Raw genomic sequence first — 21,440 nt, forward strand, 5'->3', positions numbered from 1 at the left:
TTGAGAGAGAGACAGCTTGAGCAGGGGAGGGTCAGAGAGAGAGAGAGAGACACAGAATCTGAAGACAGGCTCCAGGCTCTGAGCTGTCAGCACAGAGCCCGATGTGGGGCTCAAACCCATGAACTGTGAGATCATGACCTGAGCCGAAGTCAGATGCTTAATCGACTGAGCCACCCGGGTGCCCCAAAGCTTAAATATGCAAATGTGTGGGGCACCCGGGTGGCTCAGTCTGTTGAGCATCTGACTTCGGCTCAGGTCATGATCTCACCACTTGTGGGTTCAAGCCCCACATCGGGCTCTGTGCTGACAGCTCAGAGCCTGGAACCTGCTTCTGATTCTGTGTCTCCCTCTCTCTCAGCTCCTCCCCAACTCATACTCTGTTTCTCTCTCAAAAATGAATAAATGTAAAAAAAATATGCAAATGTGATTGCGTCATCTCTCTGTGAAGGGCTCCCTTGCGCTCACACAGCACAACCCTAACTAATCCATTCGCTCTCTGGTGATGATTTAACTTGCTAAAACCACACCCCTCCCCCCACCCCATTCTTCCACACAGACTTTCTCTAATCACCCAGAAAACACACCACTCCATGAACATATCAACTCCTTTCAAGCTCCAGAACAAACTCCAAAATCCCCTTGCCTGGAGCCCCCATACCCCCAACCCGCCAAGTGCCTGGTCCAGAGCAGTCAGTCAACAAACGCTGAATGAATGAATCACTCAGCAATGCCCCCAAACCACCAAACATCACCTGGTGAGTTCAAAGTGCCTCATGAGCAGTAGAAGGTTCTGGTGCCCTCCTAGTAAAGAAGGAGTGAAGGGGGCAGAGATGCAGGCCACGGGCCAATTCTGTCCTACCAAGGCATTGATATTTGCTTCTCACACTGGAATGATATGAACCCATCATAAGCAAGCATAAATTAGGGAATTCTCCAAAAACCATCCAAATTCCTGACTTCCGTTGGAAATGAGGCATAGGATGGACAGCCCAGGGATTCTGCATGGCAGCCCTCTGGGGGTGGGGGGCAGTCCTGAGACTACCCATGCTCACCCTCACACTGTGTCCCAACAGAAGCTACAAGACGGCAACCCCCCAGCGAGACTCCCACAGGTGGACCCCCATCTGGCCCCTGCGGGCACCCAAACAGGGGCTTCTGGAGCAGGTGAGCCACTCCTCATCACGTGATGACCCTGATTCACTGACTTCCTCCATTCCCATCACCAACAGCCAAATCTAAGCCTCCTCCACTCTTAGAGTTTGCTGGGGGTGGGGTGGAGGGATTTTCCTGGAGAGTGAAGGGAGATTCTCCTGGGTGTGGGAAGCTGGGGATGGATTCCATTGTTGAGACCACTTTTTTATTTCAATTTCTTAGCTGTACATCTGAACTGCCCGTGTTTCCCCAAAATTGCCTCCTGCATTATCCCTTTTCTGAAAACGTGTCACTATCATGGCCTCATTTCCTTAAGCTTCTTGCACCCGTTAGGTCTGGGGCAAGATGTGAATTCATCCCCAGGGGCCCCGATTATCAAGCAAGGACACCCCTGCACTCCTGAGACGCCGTGACTCCTTCTCCGACCAGCAGCTGCCCCAGCCAGCAGAGTCCCGGCTCCCCGTGCTCTTCGGCCTGAAGAATTTTATCATGCGTGCCCAACAGAGCATCCTGATTTCCAGGGAATCAATATAAGTCTCCCTCACAGACACGGCTAAAACGATGAGACCGTTGACAAGAAAGCATTTGCATCCCTTGATTAGAATCTGGTCCCAAACCAATTGAATCAAAGTCGCAGGGAGCTGTTCCACCAACAATTGCCTTTGATTACAAGGCGAGCTGAGTGAGCAGCAGCCTCTGCTGCAAACTGTTTCTCATATTAAACTAGTATTTTAGGCATGAGCTTCTTTCAAACGACATTCCATCCAGGGGGTAAATGCAACTCCACCCCTCACTGAAGTATCCAAAACCTTCTCTAATTTTTAGTATTCATAAACACACTCCCCTTTAATAGCAATGCTGTCCCTGAGGAACACTTCAGGTGCCTCATGCACCTTGTTGAATGTTTGACAATTAATGGGCACTTCATGTTTTTGTACCTCAAATGATAACTGTATTTTTTTTGAAATAACTGTCCAAATTCAGGAAATACTTCGGACTCATTCCATTCACTAAGAGCTTTGCTCCTGCCTCTGTGTGTTTAGACTTTAATCTTTCTCCTGATGCATCGCTCTGCTCACAAGTCCCTTTCTCAGATGTTGTTTTCTCCAAAGTGAATTCGTAGCTTCTTTAGCAGAGGAGGGAGGAGAGACACTGAAAGATACAGTGAGACTCCTAAAAGGTTGTCCCTAAGAGCTCTGACACTTTTGCTTTACAACACATTTGTCCAAAACCAGTGCCCGAGGTGCAGTCGGACATACAGGGACAAGAAGACACCGGGTGACAGGCCGGGTGGGGGCGCCCCCATCTCCCCTCACAACTGGGGAAGCCAAGCATGGGTCAACTCCCATCCAGACAAGATGGAAGTCTCTGTCCGCGTGCAGCAGGAGCCCCGTGCTGCAAACCTTGCACATACTCTGCACACATCCTCACTTTTGTCCCTGCTGTCCTAGAAGTTGAGGATGCCCCTTCCTGTCTATTCATGGTCTTTATCCTCCAGTTATTTCATCCTCTTGGTCAGAGGTTCTTAACGCTGGTTGTACGCAGAAACCACAAGCTTGTGGCTGATGGTCTGAGTCCCATCCCAGACACTCTGACTTTACTGTCACAGGGCATGGCCTGGGCTTCATGATTTTACTGTCCTGCCAAGATACAGAGAGCCACTGTTCTTCAGTGACCTATCCCACCAGCCCACGAATTACAATCTCCAGCCTATGTGCCCAGATGGCCTAGGGACGCAGTGGGGAGGAGGGGGTGTAAAATACACAGAACATGAGCATTACCATTTTAACCATTTTTAAGTGCACAGTTCTAGGTCATTCAGTACATTCACATTTCTCAGCAGTGGGATGTATGATTTTATTATGGAAAAAACTGTTATCACATTCTTTCTGTGCCTATAATTAGGGACACTTCTCATAAAAATCCAGATGTTTGGAATGTGGCAACAGAAAGTTAATATGGCGTCCCAGCAAGTGTCCCCTGGGACAGTGTGATGGCCACCCCTTCAGGCAGGGCACATGGCTCGGGGTCACTAGCACCCCCCCTGCTCCCCTCAAAGTCACTCCTAGCCTGGCTCCTACACACAGACTTCCCTTAGTCCACCACCACCGTCACACCTGCTCAGCCCCATAGATGTCCTGTGTCTTCTGATTTCATGTCTCCCTCTAGCTCCCCTGTCTTCTCTCCTCTGTCCCCCATTCCCTCCTCAGAGCCCTGAGATCCAGCTTGTTTCCCCCTTACTGCACTGAGCCCACCCTGGCAAAGATTAACGGCTCACGCCACCAAAACCCAGGGACACACAACTCCCTGTGCTGCACCAGCCAGTCTCAGATACTGTGTCCTTCCGGAATGCCTATGTCCTCCTCCTCACTGTCCTGTCTTCTCTACCCTTCCGTCCAGGTTTGCATCGTTGGCCCATAGCAAGGGAAGACCCGTGCACATCTGGGGTTCCCCACAAGCCACAGGCTGACAAGTCCAGACGTGGTGGACTCCAGGGCTCCAGGGCTCCACGGGGGGCTGAGAGACCAGGTTTGAGTTCCCCACTCTGTCACTTCTGAGCTGCCATCTTGGGCCAGTTATTCAGCTCAAGCCCCATCTTTAAAAAAAGGGGGTGGATAATAATTCTCACTCTAAAATGCATGAAAGAATATGTATGAAGCTCTAGAGTAGAAAACATCACGGTCAAATAGAAGTTTCTGTGATGATGGAAACATTCCACATCTCTCTTGTCCAACAGAGAAGCCACCTGCTGCACGTGTGCACTGGACACCTGACATGTGGACAGTGTGACTGCAGAATTACATTATTAATTTTATGTAATGGAATTAATTTTAAATTTAATAGCTAAATTTAATAGTCCCCCAGTGGTTCCCTGGGGACTAAACAAACATCAGGGAACATAGGTATGATTGCCACTGTTGACAAAGGGAACGGTGACACTAAGCCTCTCCACGTGAGTGTCGGGCTCTGTAAGAACAGACCTCGGGCCCCTTGAGGCCATCCTGTTCGATGATAACATGCTCAGGAAAGTGACCAACATTCATCAGGGGCACGGTAAACATTCAGGGGTTCTGTTGTCCCCGTTACTCCTGTCTGGTAGGGAGCAGACCTGTGGCCACAGTCTCTAGGACACTTGAGATGGCATCTTCACTACGATCGACTGGGTGGAGGCTCCAGGTGCCAGGCTCCCCTGTGGGCCTGAGGCTGGCAACCCAGCTTTTCCCGCCTGGAGTGCGGACCACGGACTCGGCTTGTGTCAGTTAACGTCTCCCTGTGACTCGCCGTCCTCCTGTGATAACCATGATCCGAGCGGCCTCTGGATGCCTCCATGTGACTTCTCGCGCCTTGACCAGCTGTAAACTGAGCTCAGTGTCTCCATTCCCCCCCAGCAAGGCCCATCCCTTTCCTGCCCCACCTCCCATCGGATGGCCTGAGCCACTCGGACACCCTCCGAACCCCAAATCTAGCTGCTTTAGATGCAGGTATCTTCACACACTATCAGACAAAACCTTGGAAATCGTCTTCCAAACCAAAGGAATTAAGAGACGGTATGTCGTCAGGGTTCTCTAAAGAAACAGAACCACCAGGACAACAGGGTGTGTGAGTACGTGCTCGTGCTGGGGGTCGGTGAGGAGGGAGAGCAAGGGAGATTGGGGAACTGATTTCAACGAACTGGCTCATGCAATTATGGAGGCTCATAGGTCCACAATCTACAGGACAGGCCAGCAGGGCAGAGACCCAGGGAAGAGCCAATGTTGCAACATAAGACCAAAGCCATCTGCTGACAGAGTTCCTTCTTGCCAGGGCTTAGAGGTGGGGAGGGAGGGAAATGAGGAAGAGCAGTCTTTGGGTCTATCCAGGCCCTCAACTGATTGGATAAGGCCCATCCACATCAGGGAAGGCAATCTGCTTCACTCAAAGTCTAGCAATTTAAATGTTAATCTCATCCAAAGGCATCCTCATAGGAATACCCATAATAACGTTTGATCAATTATGTGGGTATCAGGCCCAACCAAGTTAACATGTAAAACTAACCCTCATTACCTCATTACCAAGGTCACTCAGTGAAAATCAAGGGGAAAATCTAAGATAAGCTTTAAGAAATACATAAATATCATTTCCTCCATTGCTAAAAGCATTTTATCTAAGCAAATCTTGATAAAAGAATAATTTTATTTGGCATAAAAATAAGCAGTGTGACTTATTGAAATCTATTATTATGTAACAAAATAATACGCAGTTAACATTTACCGGGTTACTAAGGACCACACACTGTGTTGTGGGCTCTGTACACAGTACCACATTCAATCATCACCTTAAACCTCTAATGTTGTGTATTTTTGCAATAACTTTGGGTTATGCTCTGAAATAAGTAAAACTTTGCATAGCTTGTATATACAGCCAGATGCATTCAAGCAATTTTTTTCTGCCTAAAAATGGAAACCACATTAGTCACCAATATCTGGGAACATCCACATCCCCTCCTGCACACTGAAGTACAGGATTCTTGGGTTTCTGGCATCAGTATTGGCTATTAAAGGTCACCATATGCCTCAGCTCTCTGGAATCCCCCCTCAATCCAGGGAATTTCTCAACCAGTCCAAAATAAACCAAAGCAATGCATTTGCTAATCTAAGCTTATTCCATTATTTCAGACAACACAGTCACTACCAAAGTCCACAACCCCTTATCCACTATCCCAAATACCAAAAGAGCTGAAAACGGAACGGCTGTTTTTATAAATCATTTGACAGCAAAACATTACCTAAACTGATATGAAGCTATATATAATCCTCTTAAATCCCATTTAGCATGGATGTCCTTATGCTTTATTTTGGAAATATTAATGCATTTGACTGCAGGATGACGCCTGAGGCCCTACTGGAATGTCATGCTCTGTATGGGAGAAACACAATCCAGAAACCTGAAAAAGTGCAAATTTATGCACATTTTTGGCCCCAAGGGTTTTGTACAAAGTATTAAGGACCCAAATTGTCCCCGTTTTACAAATGAGGTCAGCAAGGTTCAAAAAGAACCCAAATATGGCTTCATTAGATGTCAGAGGCAGCACGAGAATTCTTCACACTGTACCATACATGTGCATGATGCATTTCTACATGCAGTACAGGAGGTGAGCTGCAAAGCCATAGCTCTGCACACCGTTAAGTATATTTGGTGACCTTAGAGTTAGAAGCACTGAAAAGGCAAATTTGCTCAAATACATGTGGTCTCATCAAAACCAGATGCAGAACTCTCATAAAGACCCTTTTCATTAGGAAGAAATCAAGTTTTCCCTATTAGAAATAAAGAGGGGGGGGTGCCTGGGTGGCTCAGTTGGTTAAGCACCTGACTCTTGATTCCAGCTCAGGTCATGATGTCACAGTTTGTGAGATCGAGCCTCGAATCAGGCTCTGCACTGTCAGATTCTCTCTCTCCCTCTCTCTCTGCCCCTCCCCTACTTATGCTCACTCTCTCTCACTCCTTCTCTCTCAAAATAAATAAAAACTTAAAGAAAAGAAATAAAGGGCAGGAGAGACGTGAGGGGGGGGTCTGATTTTCCCCAATATACTACATAAGATTTCAAGAATCACTGCAAAGTCCCACCCCTCTCCTGACGCAGTCTTCTGAAGATCTACCCTTCCTTTCTAAGCAGAAAGAGGACACCATTCAGAATCTGGCAAATTCACACGATCCCTCATCAATCACCTACTCAAGTACATCCAGTAGCAGAAACAGCCCAGGAAGAGCGCAGGGCTTTGTTCTCAATGAGTCTGACTACTCCAGCTCCTCATGTAAGTGGAATCATACTGGCTTATCTTCTCGACTGGCTTTTATCTCACTTAGCACAATGACCTCAAGTTTATCCAGGGAAGGATTTCCTTCCTTTCCAAAGCTGAAAAATATTCCATTGTATGGATGTGCCACATTTTGTTTATCCCTTCACCTGGATCTTGGATAGCTTCCACCTTCTGGCTATGGTGTGCAGCACCTTCTGGCTATGGTGAAAAACACCGCTATGAACATGGGTGTGCAAGTATCTGTTTGAATCTCTGCTTTTTTTTTTTTTTTTATTGAAGTAGAGTTGACAATGTTACATTGGTTTCAGGTGTACAACACAGTGATTCAATGAGTGTGTACATTTTTATGCTGTGCTCACCACAAGTGTAGCCATCATGTGTCACCATACAACACAATGACAGTACCACTGACCATGTTCCCTATGGTCACATAGACGCACGGCATACCAGGCCTTTCGTCCTTGTGACTTGGTCACTACGTGACTGGAATCCCATGCACCCCACTCACCTGAACCCATTCTGCCCTTCCTTCCAACACCTCCCCTCTGGCAACCGTCAGCTTGTTTTCTGTATTTAAGAGTCTGTTTCTGCTTTTGTTTTATTGTTTACATTTCACAAAGAAGCAAAACCATATGGTACTTGTCTTTCTCTGACTTTTTTCACTTAGCATTATACCCTCTAGGTCCGTCCATTTGGTTGCAAATGGCAAGATCTCATTCTTTCTTACGGCCAAGCAGTATTGCTTTATACACATGTACAGAAAAACATGTGTGTCACATCATTTTTATTCATTCATCTATAGATGGACACCTGGGTTGCTTCCATATCCTGACTATTGTAAATAATGCTGCAATAAACACAGAGGTCCGTGTATTTTTTTTAACTAGTGTTTGAACTAGATTTTTTTATGTCTTTTATTTATATTTGAGAGACAGAGAGAGACAGTGTGAGCAGGGAAGGTCAGAGAGAGGGAGACACAGAATCCAAAGCAGTCTCTAGGCTCTGAGCTAGCTGTCAGCACAGAGCCTGACGTGGGGCTCAATCCCACGAACCAGGAGATCATGACCTGAACCAAAGCTGGACGCTTAACCGACTGGGCCACCCAGGCACCCCTGAACTAGTGTTTTTGGTTTCTTGGAGTAAATACCCAGAAGTGGAATTACTGGATGCTATTGGTATTGTGTTTTTAATTTTTTGAGGAACCTCCATACTGTTCTCCACAGTGGCTACACCACTTTGCATTCCCATCAACGCTACACAAGAGGTTCCTTTGTCTTTCTCTGCATCCTCATCAACACTTGTTGTTTCTTAAGTTTTTGATTCAAGCCATTCTCTTGGGTTTAAGTTAATATCTTATAGTTTTCATGTTCGTCTCCCTGATGGAAAAATGCCAAAGCCACTCATCATGTGTCTGCTGGCCATGTGTAGATCTTTCTCTACTCAGTTCTTCTGTCCCTTTTCTAAGTTTATTTATTTTGAGAGAGAGAGAGTGCAAGCAGGGGAGGGGCAGGGAGAGAGGGAGAGAGAGAATCCCAAGCAGACTCCACATTGTCAGCGCAGAGCCTGTTATGGGGACCAATACCACAAAGCATGAGATCATGATCTGAGCCAAAAGTAAGAGTCAGATGCTTAACCGAATGAGCCACCCCGAATGAGCCACCCTGGTGTCCCATCCTCTGCCCAGTTTTAACTGGATTGGATTTTTTTGGTATTGAACCGGTAGAAGTTCTTTACATATTTTAGGGGTTAACTCCTTATCAGCTTTATCATTTGCATGTAGCTTCTTACATGCAGTAGGGTTTTTTGGGGTTTTTTTTTAATGTTTGTTTATTTTTGAGGGAGAGAGAGAACAGGCAGAGAGGGAGGAGAGAGAATCCCAAGCAGGCTCCACACTGTCAGTGCAGAGCCAGACTCATGGCTCAATCTCATGAACCATGAGATCGTGACCTGAGCCAAAATCAAGAGCAGATGCTTAACAGGACAGAACCACCCAGGAGCCCCTGTCTTCTTGTTCTGTTTATGGTTTCCTTTGCTGTGCAAAAGCTATTTTGATGTAGTCCCACTAGTTTATTTTTGCTTTTGTTTAACTCGGCCATGGGGATATATCTTGAAAAAGTTTGCTACAGCCAATGGCGAAGACACTAGTGCCTATGGTTTCTTCTTGTAATTTTCTGGTTTCAAGTCTCCCATTTAGGCCTTTAATCCATTTTGAGTTTATTTTTGAGTATGATAAAAGAAAGTGGTCCAATTTCATTCTCTTGACTATAGCTGACCAGTTTTCCCAACGCTATTGAAGAGATTGTTTTTTCCACTTGTATGTTCTTGTCTTCTTGGTCATAGATTAATGGATCATGCAGTGTGGGGTTCTTTCTGGGCTCTCTGTTCTATTCCATGGATGTATGTGTCTGTTTTTGCACTAGTACCATAGGGTTTTGATTACTACTGCATATGAAATGTGGGATTGTGATACCTCCAGCTTTGTTCTTTCTCGAGACTGCTCTGGCTTTGGGTCCCTGCTTTTGATTCTTTTGGGTGCTGGATCACACAGTAGTTGGTTTAATTGCTGAGGAAGCCCCATACTGTTTTCCCCCACAGCTGCACCACTTTCCATTCCCACCAACAGCATACAAGGATTCCAATCTCTCCACAACCCCACCAACACTTAGTTTCTGTTCTTTGCTGTTTTCTTTTCCTAAGTAATAACCATCCTAATGAGTGTAAAGGAGTATCTCTCTGCGGTTTGATTTACATTTCCCTAATGTTAGGCATTTCTCTGACTTTTAGTCTTGACTGCCTCTGACTTTGGCATTTGCTCCCCAGCCTAGGCCCCAGAATCTGCCTTTTTCCAACTGCCTTCACTGTCTTCATGACCTTGGACTCTACTCACCTGTGGGACCTTCTGTTCGCCCATCCAAACGGGCAGACATTCACCCCAATGCAGCAGATTCACCCCGACCATTCACCTCTGTCACAGCCTAGACTGATTTACTGTACAAGAATCCTTTCCCTACCCCAAAAGAAAGGAGAAAGAATCCTCAGCTCATGGGGGAGTAAAAAGGCTGAGTGCTGGGAAGCAGTCCTCTGACTTCCTCATTCCTTCCAGGTAGAACAGAGAATGAGGTCTATCAGTACCCACTTGAGCCTCGCATGACACCCTACTAGCCAGACCAGCTGCAGACACCCACCACGGCCGTCTGGGACACCCCTGAGCAGGCTGGGCAAACTCTCCCAAAGCCAGACTTTCTTGAGGCAGCAGGACCACCAGCAACGAGAAAAATACAAGTGACACAGGTGGCCACTGGGCAGGAGGCCCTAGGTCACACTACACTCACCCAGAACAGAATGCCAAACCAGGCAGGACATCTTTCCCAAAGCCCAGGGGAAACAATATTGAGCAGCTTTGCTTTTTAAATTTCATTTCTTTTTATGTTTTTTATTAAGGTGTACTTTGCATACAGTAAAATGTACACCTTTGACTATAAAGTTCAGCAGTTTTAACAAACACATACAGTATACACGTAATGACTACTATCGTCAAGATAGGGAATAGCAGGGCACCTGGGCAGCTCAGTTGGTTGAGCATCTGACTTTGGCTCAAGGTCATGATCTTGTGGTTCATGAGTTTGAACCCCAAATCAGGCTCTGTGATGACAGCTCAGAGCCTGGAGCCTGTTTTGGATTCTGTGTCTCCCTTTCTCTCTCTCTCTCTGCCCCTCTCCCCCTCCCTTGTTCCCTCAAAATTAAGCAAATGTTTAAAAAAAAGTTTTTTAAGATAGAGAATAGCTCCATCACCCCCCAGAATTTGGCCCTGCTCCTTTATAGTCAACTCTGCTCAGGCCCCCAGACCCTGGAAACCACTGGTTGATTTTCTGTTCTATAGTTTCACCTTTTCCAGAATGTCTTCCAGATATCAAATCATACAACATGTAGCCTTTTGAAGCTGCCTTTTTTATGCAGAACTTCTCAAGGTAGATCCACATGATCTCAGACATCAGGAGTTTGCTCTTTTTACTTAGGATTGTTTTATTGTGGCAAAACAAATAAACTTTACCATTTCAACCACATTTAAGTGCACAGTTCAGTGGCATTAGGCACATTCCCCTTGTTGGCCAGCCGTCATCTGTAACTTCACTTTTAAAGGCTGGTCTCATTAAATGATTATGTTTGAACTTTAATTCCATTCAAGGTCCATGGAGAAAACGGTGAAGGTTACACGGCACATTCTGTCCGTAAACTCCAGGTCGCCAGCAAAGTCTGCCTCGTGCCTGTTGCACTAGTGTGACTATAAACAGAGCCACTTTCACTCCTTAAAGTTTGGATGAGAAGCCACGTGACCACCCTTGCCATAGGAAAATAGTTCCCCTCGGCCATTCCTGGTGAGAGACTAAAAGCAAAACAAATTAACATTATGATCTATCAAATTATGACTGTCAAAATTACAGATACATTTACCTTCAACCCAACAACCTCGTTTCTGAGATTTTACCCAAGAGTTGCATGGGAAATCTTACAGCAGTGTCTGTAAATAAGAAACACTGGACACAATCCAAGTGGCCGTCCACAGAAAGCTGGCCGCATTAACTAGGAGTCTACCCCCCACCCGGCTGTAGGAAGAATGCAGAAACCCTCTGCGTTCTGATACGGGAAGAGCTCTATTTTACATGAGGAAAACAAGGAAGTAAGGAGTGGGTGGTGTGCTACCTCTAGCGTATAGAAGAGAAGGGGAAATGTATATTTGTGTTTGTTTTCATATGCAGACAGGAACTCCCCCAAAGCCGCTGGCAGTATACACAACACCATCTGTCCACGGGGTGCAGGGGAAGGACGAGACATCCTAACATCTCTTTACACTTATTCAACAGTGTAAATGTACTGGTGCTTCAAATAATTAAATAAAAGGGGAAATGGAGAAAATAACAAAACAGCAGAGTGTAAAATATCCCTTGGGAAAGGAACTACTGAGTGTGAGGGCCTGAACTATTGATTATAATTAATTTATTTCCAATAGTCACAAAATCAATGCATTGACTGGTCAAACACTGACTCTACCCCCAAAAACCTCAAACAATCTAAAAATTACTTTCTCTGCAAAAATCCATCATGTAATTTACCTAAGTGCTAGAAGGTTCCTTCTCATGACATGCTTGAAATGTAAACTCATCCCCACAAAAGAAACAGTGCGTCTCCCTGACTTACTTCTGGACACCACTTTCAATTCTTTTGAGGAAACTGTTTCTTGATAAGTGTGATCAGTTTAAAGCCCTCTAACAAGTTGCTCCAAACTAAAAAACATTTCCTTACTTTGTTTCAGCTTGTGCATTAAATGTTACCATGAAAACAATTCCTAACCTCACCAAGCTTCTATGAAGTGATGAGCATGATAGGTTTTTTTAATTTATTTTTTTACATTTATTTATTATTGAGAATCAGAGAGAGAGAGACAGGAGAGGGGCAGAGAGAGAGGGAGACATAATATCCAAAGCAGGCTCCAGGCCTTGAGCTGTCAGCACAGAGCCCGACATGGGGCTGGAACCCACAAACCGTGCGATCATGACCTGAGCCGAAGCCAGACGCCCAACCGATTGAGCCACCCAGATGCCCCTAGCATGATAGGTTTTTGTTATTTGATAACACCTAAGCCAATTTTTAAGTATGTTTGGGTGCAAAACACAAATGTATTAATTTTCTATGGCTACTTTAACAACAACAACCCCCCCCCCCCCCCCCCCCCCCCACACAGAGTTTACCATCTCACAGTCCATAGGACTGTGTGCTAGCTGAAGGCCAAGTACACCACGGCCTGGCCCACTGGGGTCCTCTGCTTAGAATCTCACAGGGCCTAAGTCAGGGCTGAGTTCCTTATTAGAAACCCTGGAGAAGAATCAGCTTCCAAGCTCATTTGCTTGATTACAGGCGAATTAAATTCCTCACAGTTACAGGACTCAAGTCCTGTTTCCTCACTGGCTTCTACCCCTAACGGAGTGCCCATGCTCCTTCTCATCCTTTCCATGTGGCAGGTCAGTCCCTCGCTTGCATTAAATCTCTTATTCCTCCTCCCTCTGCATCTCTGATCCATCCAGAAGAAGTTCTCTGTTTTTAAGGGCTTGTGGGATTGGCCTGGGCTCACGTTGACAATCTCCCTAACTTAAGGTCCAGAATGTTAATCACATCCGCAAAGTCCCTTTGGCCATGTAACACAACAAATTCACAGGTACCTCTTTGAGGCACCATTCCACTTCCCTCAATGATTTTTTTTAATGCAGCTGTGATGAAAACCTATAAATATAATGAATACAAGGCCGGACATAGGTTGTCAAGTAAGGCACTCTATGGGTGTGGTATATGCACATGTGTCAACCATATATAAATGGGTTGTGGACATACATGTGTACACTTAAATATAGGTCGTGCTTTTTCAAGCGTCTCGTATTTTGTTAAAACCATCCAGCAATTCCACAAGGGTCGCCAGCTCAGCAGAGAGAGGGCAAAAAAGGGAAGAGACTTCATAAACCAGAGCTAGACCAAGTCAACTGGTCAAGACAATAGTTATGGGATGGAAATGAATCCCAAGAGGTAAGCCACCACAGCTATCTACAATAAAATAAGGTCAAGGGAATCAAGGCAGGAATTGCAACGCTGAAGCCAAAATCGGAGCTCCCAGTTCATAAGCCACCTGCTGACAAGGCTGTGGGAAGAAACTTCTGTGTGAGGACCTTCCATCCCTCAGGCCGCTACGCTACGGGGGGGGGGGGGGGGGGCTTGGGAAACTGGGCATTTTCTAAGGCACTAAACAGAGCCGTATGCAAGCCTGCTACTCTTCCAGATTCCTTTTCCATTTTGAGTCCAAGAGTCACTTTGGACCCAACAAGACTGACCCTAAGATCACCACAAAAACAAAAATAAAAAACCCCAAAATCATGGTGACTACATGTTTTGCCATGTAAACTTTTAACTTCCAACTTTTTATTTCTAAATCTTGTCCTCACGATAATGGCACTAAATCTCCTTTAAAAAATTTAAAAAGATTGTTTTCTTAGAAAAACCAGTACACCTTAAAGAAATTTAGTGTACTCTTTTTCATACTTTATTCTTTAAAATGGAAAGGGGCCAGATAATGTTTTCAGGACAAAAAAAGGCACTGTTAATTTTCAGTGATGATTCATGCTTCTAATAATGATTTGGGGGAAAGGATTCGGCACTATTCTAGTTGAATTTATAAAATAAATCTAAGCCAATAACAGCCAATACCTTTTAATTTAGAGTCCTTCACAAAGATTTTTAGTCCTCAAGTGTGACTGGCCATGCTATCGCCCTAAAAAAAAGTCTCTCTCAATGAAGTTTCCTTCTAACCTTCAATTCCTGGGGTCTGGAGTCGTCCTACATGCCCGCTGGTGCTCCTGGCAGTGTCTGATCCAGCATCTAGAGAGGCTCCAGGGTGCAGGACAAGAAGGGACTTGCCACCTTTCTGAATGATTCGTGGACTAATGAGCAGTTGCCTTCCACAGCCCAGAGGAAAAGTGGTCACACTGGAAAGGTCATATTGACTGAAATCAGGTGGCGGATCCCAGGAATAGTGCCACCCTGGCTGGCGGGCCTCCAGTGATCTCAGCTGTCAGGGGCTAACGGCCTTTGCTGGTGTCCTGGCAAAGACCTTGGCAGATGGTGCAGAATCCATACAGCCGGTCATGGGGGGGTAAACAAGGCTGTAGAGCCAGGAACAGAGCCCATTAGGTCACTGGGGCTAGAGGATGTTCTGCCGTCTTATAACAAAAGGATATGATCATGAGTAATTATACTCCATGGGAGATACATTCATACCACACATCTAACATTCCATTTTAAAACATAACTGTATTCACAACCTTCCTAAGACAGTAATTTCCAGTAGACAAGAGTGATAATTCTCCATCAAGTTCCAAAGTAAGAAAGCCATGCCTGCTGAAAGCAGACAAGAATGCTGTAAGGTTTCACATAAGCCCAGGTATCTTATTTCTACATTTTAAGGAGGAAACAAAGGTATAAATTATGCTCCCCTTCCCACTATCTCTTCCTGAAAATAATGGCAAGCTGTTTTTTTTTTTTAATTTAATGTTTACCTATTTATTTTGAGAGAGAGTGAGAGCATGGGCAGGGGAGGGGCAGGAAGAGCGGGAGAGAGAGAATCCCAAGCAGGTTCCGTTCTATCAGCACAGAGTCTGATGCAGGCCTCAAACTCACCAACCGTGAGATCGTGACCTGAGCTGAAATCAAGAGTCAGAAGCTTAAGCGACTAAGCCGCCCAGGTGCCCCTGGATATTCTATTTTGTTATTAATCAAACTGTGTCAATAAAGTGAGGGCTCAGGACTCAGTCTAAGGTGTCTTTGTCTGAACTGTTTTGTGAAAACAGGAAAGTCTTTTTGATGTAAGGTCTTTATAAACCATGGGGAAAGATTCCACTAGTATGTTAGCTAAGACATTTGTCTCTTTCACTAAACTTTCTATGTTCTTAATATACTCTAATGAATGTCAAGTACAGTAGGAATGCTTAAAGAAAGAAAGAGCACACGTAGCAAGAGAAACATAGCAAAGAAATTCTATGTTATGGAGGAATGTCACCGCGCTTTGTGCAGTGTTGTGATTTAGAAATCATTTTTCTATCACCATGACCATTGTTCAGCCATAGTACCTCTCACGGGGCTGCAGTGTGTGGGAAAGAGGTCACAGATGTATTATAACTGGCATTAGGTGTGATGCTAAGAGGTTAAGTTTGTAAACTAGTATTTTTTTTAACAGGTATGAAGGAAGCCCAAGGCTGGGCTTGAACTCACAATCCTGAGATCAAAGCCTGAGCTGAGATCAAGAGTTAGACACTGAACCAACTGAGCCACCCAGGTGCCCCTGTAAATTAGTTATTTTTAAACCAAAAATAGTAAACAGCCAAAGATGATAACATTCCAGATGTGTAATGTTTGAATTTGCCATTAATAAAAAAATAGATAAATCCTGAACTTCACCTGCTGGAAAATGGGATCAGGGAAGTACTATTGTAATGATCTTTTTCTCTGCCTGTATCCCAGTGAAGGGAAATAAGCACTTATTTTTCATTGTGGTTATAGTATAGGTTTTCATCTCTACCTGGTAATACAGCAAAATAACATTATGATGAGTAATGTTCATGTTAAACTATGTACAGTCTATAAATGCCTATCACTTACAAAAATCTGTCAAGAGACCACTTAACAGAAAGCAAGTAAAGCTAGTTGTCATCTTGCCAATAAAGTTTTGGATAGATGTTAGGAACTAAGAAAAAATTCTCCCATTAAAAAAAAAAACAGAATCGAGGGGCACCTTGGTGGCTCAGTTAGTTAAGCCTGGCTTTGGCCCAGGCCATATTCTCCCAGTTTGTGGGCTTAAGCCCCGTGTAGGGCTCTGTGCTGACCGCACAGGGTCTGCTTGAGGTTCTCTTTCTCCCCCTCTCCTGGCCCACACCCCACTCATGCTCTCTCAAAATAAATAAATTTAAAAAAAAAAAACAGAATAGGTGGTGCTTAAGTCTCCAGGCTAATTCCCCAGAGTCAATTTAACACTTTAATAGCTTATTGATTATAATGACTGCTTGAGGTCTGGTCATTAAGATCTCCCTTCCCTTCTCCTAAGACAAAATTTTCCAAAATGCATCAAGTTTCTTTGCTTTCCTCTGAGTTCACTTTTTTTTTTAATGTTTATTTCATATTTTTGAGAGACACAGTGTGAGCAGGGGAGGAGCAGAGAGAGAGGGGGTCAGAGTTTCCTAAGAGGCTGGCTCTGTGCTGAAAGCAGAGAGTCCAATGTAGGGCTCAAATTCATGAACTGTGAGATCATGACCTGAGCTGAAGTCGGACACTCAAGCGACTGAGCCCCAGGCACCTCCCTCTGAGCTCAGGTTCAAGCGCGCCTCCCAGCTCTCCGTTCCTGGCACTGTCATATCCACCCCCCCGCCGCCACAGACCATCTTGCCCAGACTGGTTCATGTGCCAAATGTCTTGATCCCAGCCCTCAGGAGCCTGTTTCATAGGACCTCGGACCTGGAGAACCTCTGATCCAATCTTTCCCCCAACCTCACTCCCCTGGAAGTAATCCACAGCGGTGTAAGCATTGCCTAATAGACTCAGAATCTATCCAAAGAAATTGCATCCTTAAAGAGTTGATTATTAACCCAAAGGATTATGTAATTTATAGAATTCCAGGAAGTAGAAGCAACAAAAAAATGAAACCACCTAAGCCATCCACAATATGATGTTTGGCACCCAGGACCCCCCAACAGCAGATCGCCATGGCGTTAGGCTCCCCTCAGCTTCAGGCAAAAGACCTCCAAGGAAACACGGTTTCTTACAGCTCCTACCTCTCTCCACTTGTGAACTCACAGGCCAGATAAGGCCTTCCCCGGGTGTCACAGGAGCCTACCCGGCAGCACAGGTCCTCTGGAAGGAGGAGTGAGAGAGGGGAGGTGGCAAGCGGGGAGTTTAATTCTGGAGCTCAGAGAGGGCAGGGTGGGAGAGGGGCGGATGTTGGTTCTGTTACTGTGGCTACAAGAGCAGCCCTCCCAGCTGTCTTCGTCCTGCCAAAAAGAAAAAACAAAAAAACAAAAACAAGGAATCTCACTAAGGTGAGTCCTACTCACATAAAACTGGTCTGAATCAAGGTTAATTTGTTGGGTTGAAATATCTGAATATAATACATTGGATTATTTTATTTTTTCTTACAACTTTATTTATTTTGAGAGAGACACAGAGAGAATGAGAGCACAAGGAGGGGAAGGCCAGAGGGAGAGAATCCGAAGCAGGCTCTGCACTGACGGTGCAGAGCCCAATGCAGGGCTTGAACTCACGAACCCCAAGATCATGTCCTAAGCTGAAGTCTGGGTATTTAGCCAAAAAATTCAAAAATGCTGATTTGAAGGGGCACATGTACCCCAGTGTTTATAGGAGCACTGTCAACAATGGCCAAGTTATGGAAAGAGCCCAAATGCCCATCGACTGACGAATGGATCAAGAAGATGTGGTGTACTCACACACACACACACACACACACACACACACACACACACACACAATGGAGAATTACTCAGCGATCAAAAAGAATGATCTCTTGTCATTTGCAACAACGTGGATGGAACTAGCATGTATTATGCTAAGTGAAATGAGTCAGAGAAAGACAAATATATGATTTCACTCATATGTGGAATTTAAGAAACAAAACAGATGAACATAGGGGAAGGGAAGGAAAAATAAGATAAAAAGCAGCGAGGGCCCCCTGCCACACCATGGGGACGTGTGTGGCCCAGGCCAGCAAGGAATCAAGCTAACAGGAAGAGAGGCCAGAGGCTGCCCAGGAGGAGGGCCAGGTCTTGGTGGGGGTGGCGGGCAAGGTGGGAGGCCTGGGGAACCAAGGAGAATAAGCTAAAAATGACTCTGAAGCCATTTTAGAATCAGGACACTTTCATGGCATAATTTGGTGGCACTCACTGCCAAGGTTGGAAAGGGCTGTGGCTAAAATTCCGAACTCAACACAAACGATTCCAGTGACATCCTGCTGCCACCAATCCGGTTGGGCTGCCTACTGAGTTAAGTGCGGAAGAGCGTTAATTGTTCTAGAATTTCCTCAGCACTGCAATTTCCTGGGCTTGATCAAATGCCCCATATGGAACTTCATTTTCTTCTTTTATGACGGAAGGATTATCACTTAGTCCTCTCATTTCCCCTAGGGAGCCAAAGGCTCCAGATGGGCCAACCCCCGTTCTATGATTTTCCAAGAGCTAGGCATATTTTCTTTGTATACATAGCTTTGCCATTTATTATTCATTTTCCTGACTAATCTATTAATGTGCTGAGCTCTCTTTATAAATCATGAATTAGCTGTGTGGCATTTTGGTGAACAGTAAAACTGTCAGGGTGTGACATGTAGAGGGTCTTGTGCAGCAGAAATTTCCTTTGGTTGCTTTTGCTGTTAGATCTCAGAAAACAACACAAACCTGACAAACAGTAACTAACATCTTCTTTTAACTTTGAGTGTCAGTTCTAAAAGAACATAGGAGCTGTATGTCTTCATTATTCATTTATTCATTCAGTCAACAAACATTTATTATGAACCTACTTTTTAACAAGACCATGTTAGCTGCTACAGTATTTCACAGATCCCGCAACACCCATTTACCTACCTAGAAACAAGGAAAATGACAAATTAGGCCAGAAGCAATCAACCTTACTTTTCATGATTTGTAAAAAATTTTGAGCCATTTCACAACTCTGTTCACCTAGCACAGAACTGGCACCCCAGTAGCCCACAGATTAAATTCAGATGTGGTCTGCTCCACCTAATCTCTGTTTTTTAAAAATGTGGGTCTGTATTTTAAAAACAAAATCAAGGGGCACCTGGGTGGCTCAGTCAGTTAAGTGTCCGGCTTCAGCTCAGGTCATGACCTCACGGTTTGTGGGTTTGAGCCCCGTGTCAGGCTCTGTGCTGACAGCTGAGAGCTTAGAGCCTATTTCAGATTCTGGGTCTCCCTCTCTCTCTGACCCTCCCCTGCTCATGCTGTTTTTCTCTGTCTCTCAAAAATAAATTAAAAAAAAAAAAAAAGAAATTAAAAAAAAATAAAAACAAAATCAAGAGACGTGGCAAGATGAATTTTTCAAAATGTTTCTGCTTGCTGTTGGAAAACATGTGAAAGGATCTATCAACACTGGATTCACATTCCCACAAAACAAAACTCCCCGACAGCGGGGTCACAGGGGTCCCCTCTCAGGAACCCTCCACTGACTCCCCACTCTGACCGGAAATATTCTGTCAGCCTCCGCTCGCCACCCCCATCCGTTCCCTCCACTCACACGGTGTCACAGGTGGAAAGTAAAGACACACAGAGAGGGCAGTCTGACTAAGCAACACCGGATCACGTCACCATCCATCAGGAAAGAACTGCCCTACGTATTACGTATGCAGATACACCTGGCACGCTTTACGCAGTCACACAAGACCGCAGGCTACTGAGGGCATCCGTTTTCACCAAGGGTAACCGTGTTTATAATGTTGTGCTAGACAACAGAGGACACCACCATTTGAGTCCCTTCTTAAGACTAAAGACCTTAACATCAGATAAACTATTAGGTATTTCTCACCTGCCTTCTTCCCTATCAAACTAGTAGGAACACCAACTTCCACTTGTGACTCGCCTTAGTTATTTTTCTCCTGGCTATCCGATGCTGCGCTAAAATAAAATATACAAACCTGTTCCCTGTTCAGTTCTAAAACTTAGAAACTACCTGTACTCAGGCTCACCAGTAATTAGGAAACACCAGCAAAAATTACAATCAGAAACCCCGGTCACAGAACCCATGGCTAGAATGTGGTCAAACAGGAAAGAACACTGAAGAGATAGTCACTTTCAAGAGTAGTTGGGCAAGAATCAATAAAGTTGAAAATGCAAGGACTCTGTGACCCAGCAGTGGGACTTGTCACACATGCCCTAGAGTGGTGGGTTTCAACCTTTCCTTACTATTTTTTAAGTTTATTTGTTTATTTTGAGAAAGAGAGGAGGAGGGAGAAACAGAGTGCGTGCACATGCACACACGAGGGCGGTGGCGGCAGAGAGAGAGGGAAGAGAGAATCCCCAGCAGGCTACATGTCCCAGTGCAGAGGCAGGCTCCCAGGCTAGATTCCACAAACCATGAGATCATGACCTGAGCCAAAGTCAAGAGTCAGACTCTTAACTGACTAAGCCACCCAGTGTCCCCACCTTTCTTATCATTATCCTGGGTGAGAAATGCAATTGACATCATAACCCAGGGCACCTGCGTACACACACACCTCAGTAAAAGTTTAACAAGAAAATTTGCCCTTATGATGTGTGCCAACATTTTATTTTATATATCATTTATGACTAACCTTTATTGTTATTACCATTTAATGTTGGTTATAATTCATCACATTGATTTCATGACCTTAATATGTGATAATTTGAAAAAAGACCGGCTTAGAGGATACCTATCGTATGCATCCATAAGATGTGCGCATCGAAAATCTTGTTGCATTCCTTCTGCTAAAAGTGAAAAAAGTAATCTCCATGTTCATCAGAGCTGATGGAAAAATAAAATTCCAAACTCCTATCATGCTCATAGCATAGAGCAGTGGAAATACGTTAAATCCAGGTATCTATTTTGAAAAAGCTCAAACTAGTATTGGGTTTTCTTCTAAAAAGAAAACAAAACAAAAAGCAAATTACATATACAGAGTGCAGGCTGACTTTAAACACAAAAGATAGAACTGCACATTTCTTTGGATACATACATATTAGTCAGAAGATAAAACTATGCAAGGAAGGATTCATACCTACTTCTGAATAGCAGCTTTTGTGCAGAGAGGGGTGTAGGGAAGGGATAAAGATAAGAATTTGAGGCGATAGCTGTGTCTGAATCACTTCTTTTAAAACCTTCAGCAGATGCAAAAACATAAAATTCCAGTGGCTCTTGAATGTGAGT

At 44.6% G+C, this 21,440-nt stretch overlaps 1 protein-coding gene across 4 annotated transcripts in view; it reads right to left on the reverse strand.

Annotated features, from left to right (window-relative positions):
• MTUS2 (microtubule associated scaffold protein 2) overlaps nucleotides 1-21,440 on the reverse strand; it is a 537,267-nt gene that overhangs the window by 405,394 nt on the left and 110,433 nt on the right. The window lies entirely within an intron of this gene.

Source organism: Suricata suricatta, chromosome 4 (genome assembly GCF_006229205.1).
Source record: "Suricata suricatta isolate VVHF042 chromosome 4, meerkat_22Aug2017_6uvM2_HiC, whole genome shotgun sequence".
NCBI lineage: Eukaryota > Metazoa > Chordata > Mammalia > Carnivora > Herpestidae > Suricata > Suricata suricatta.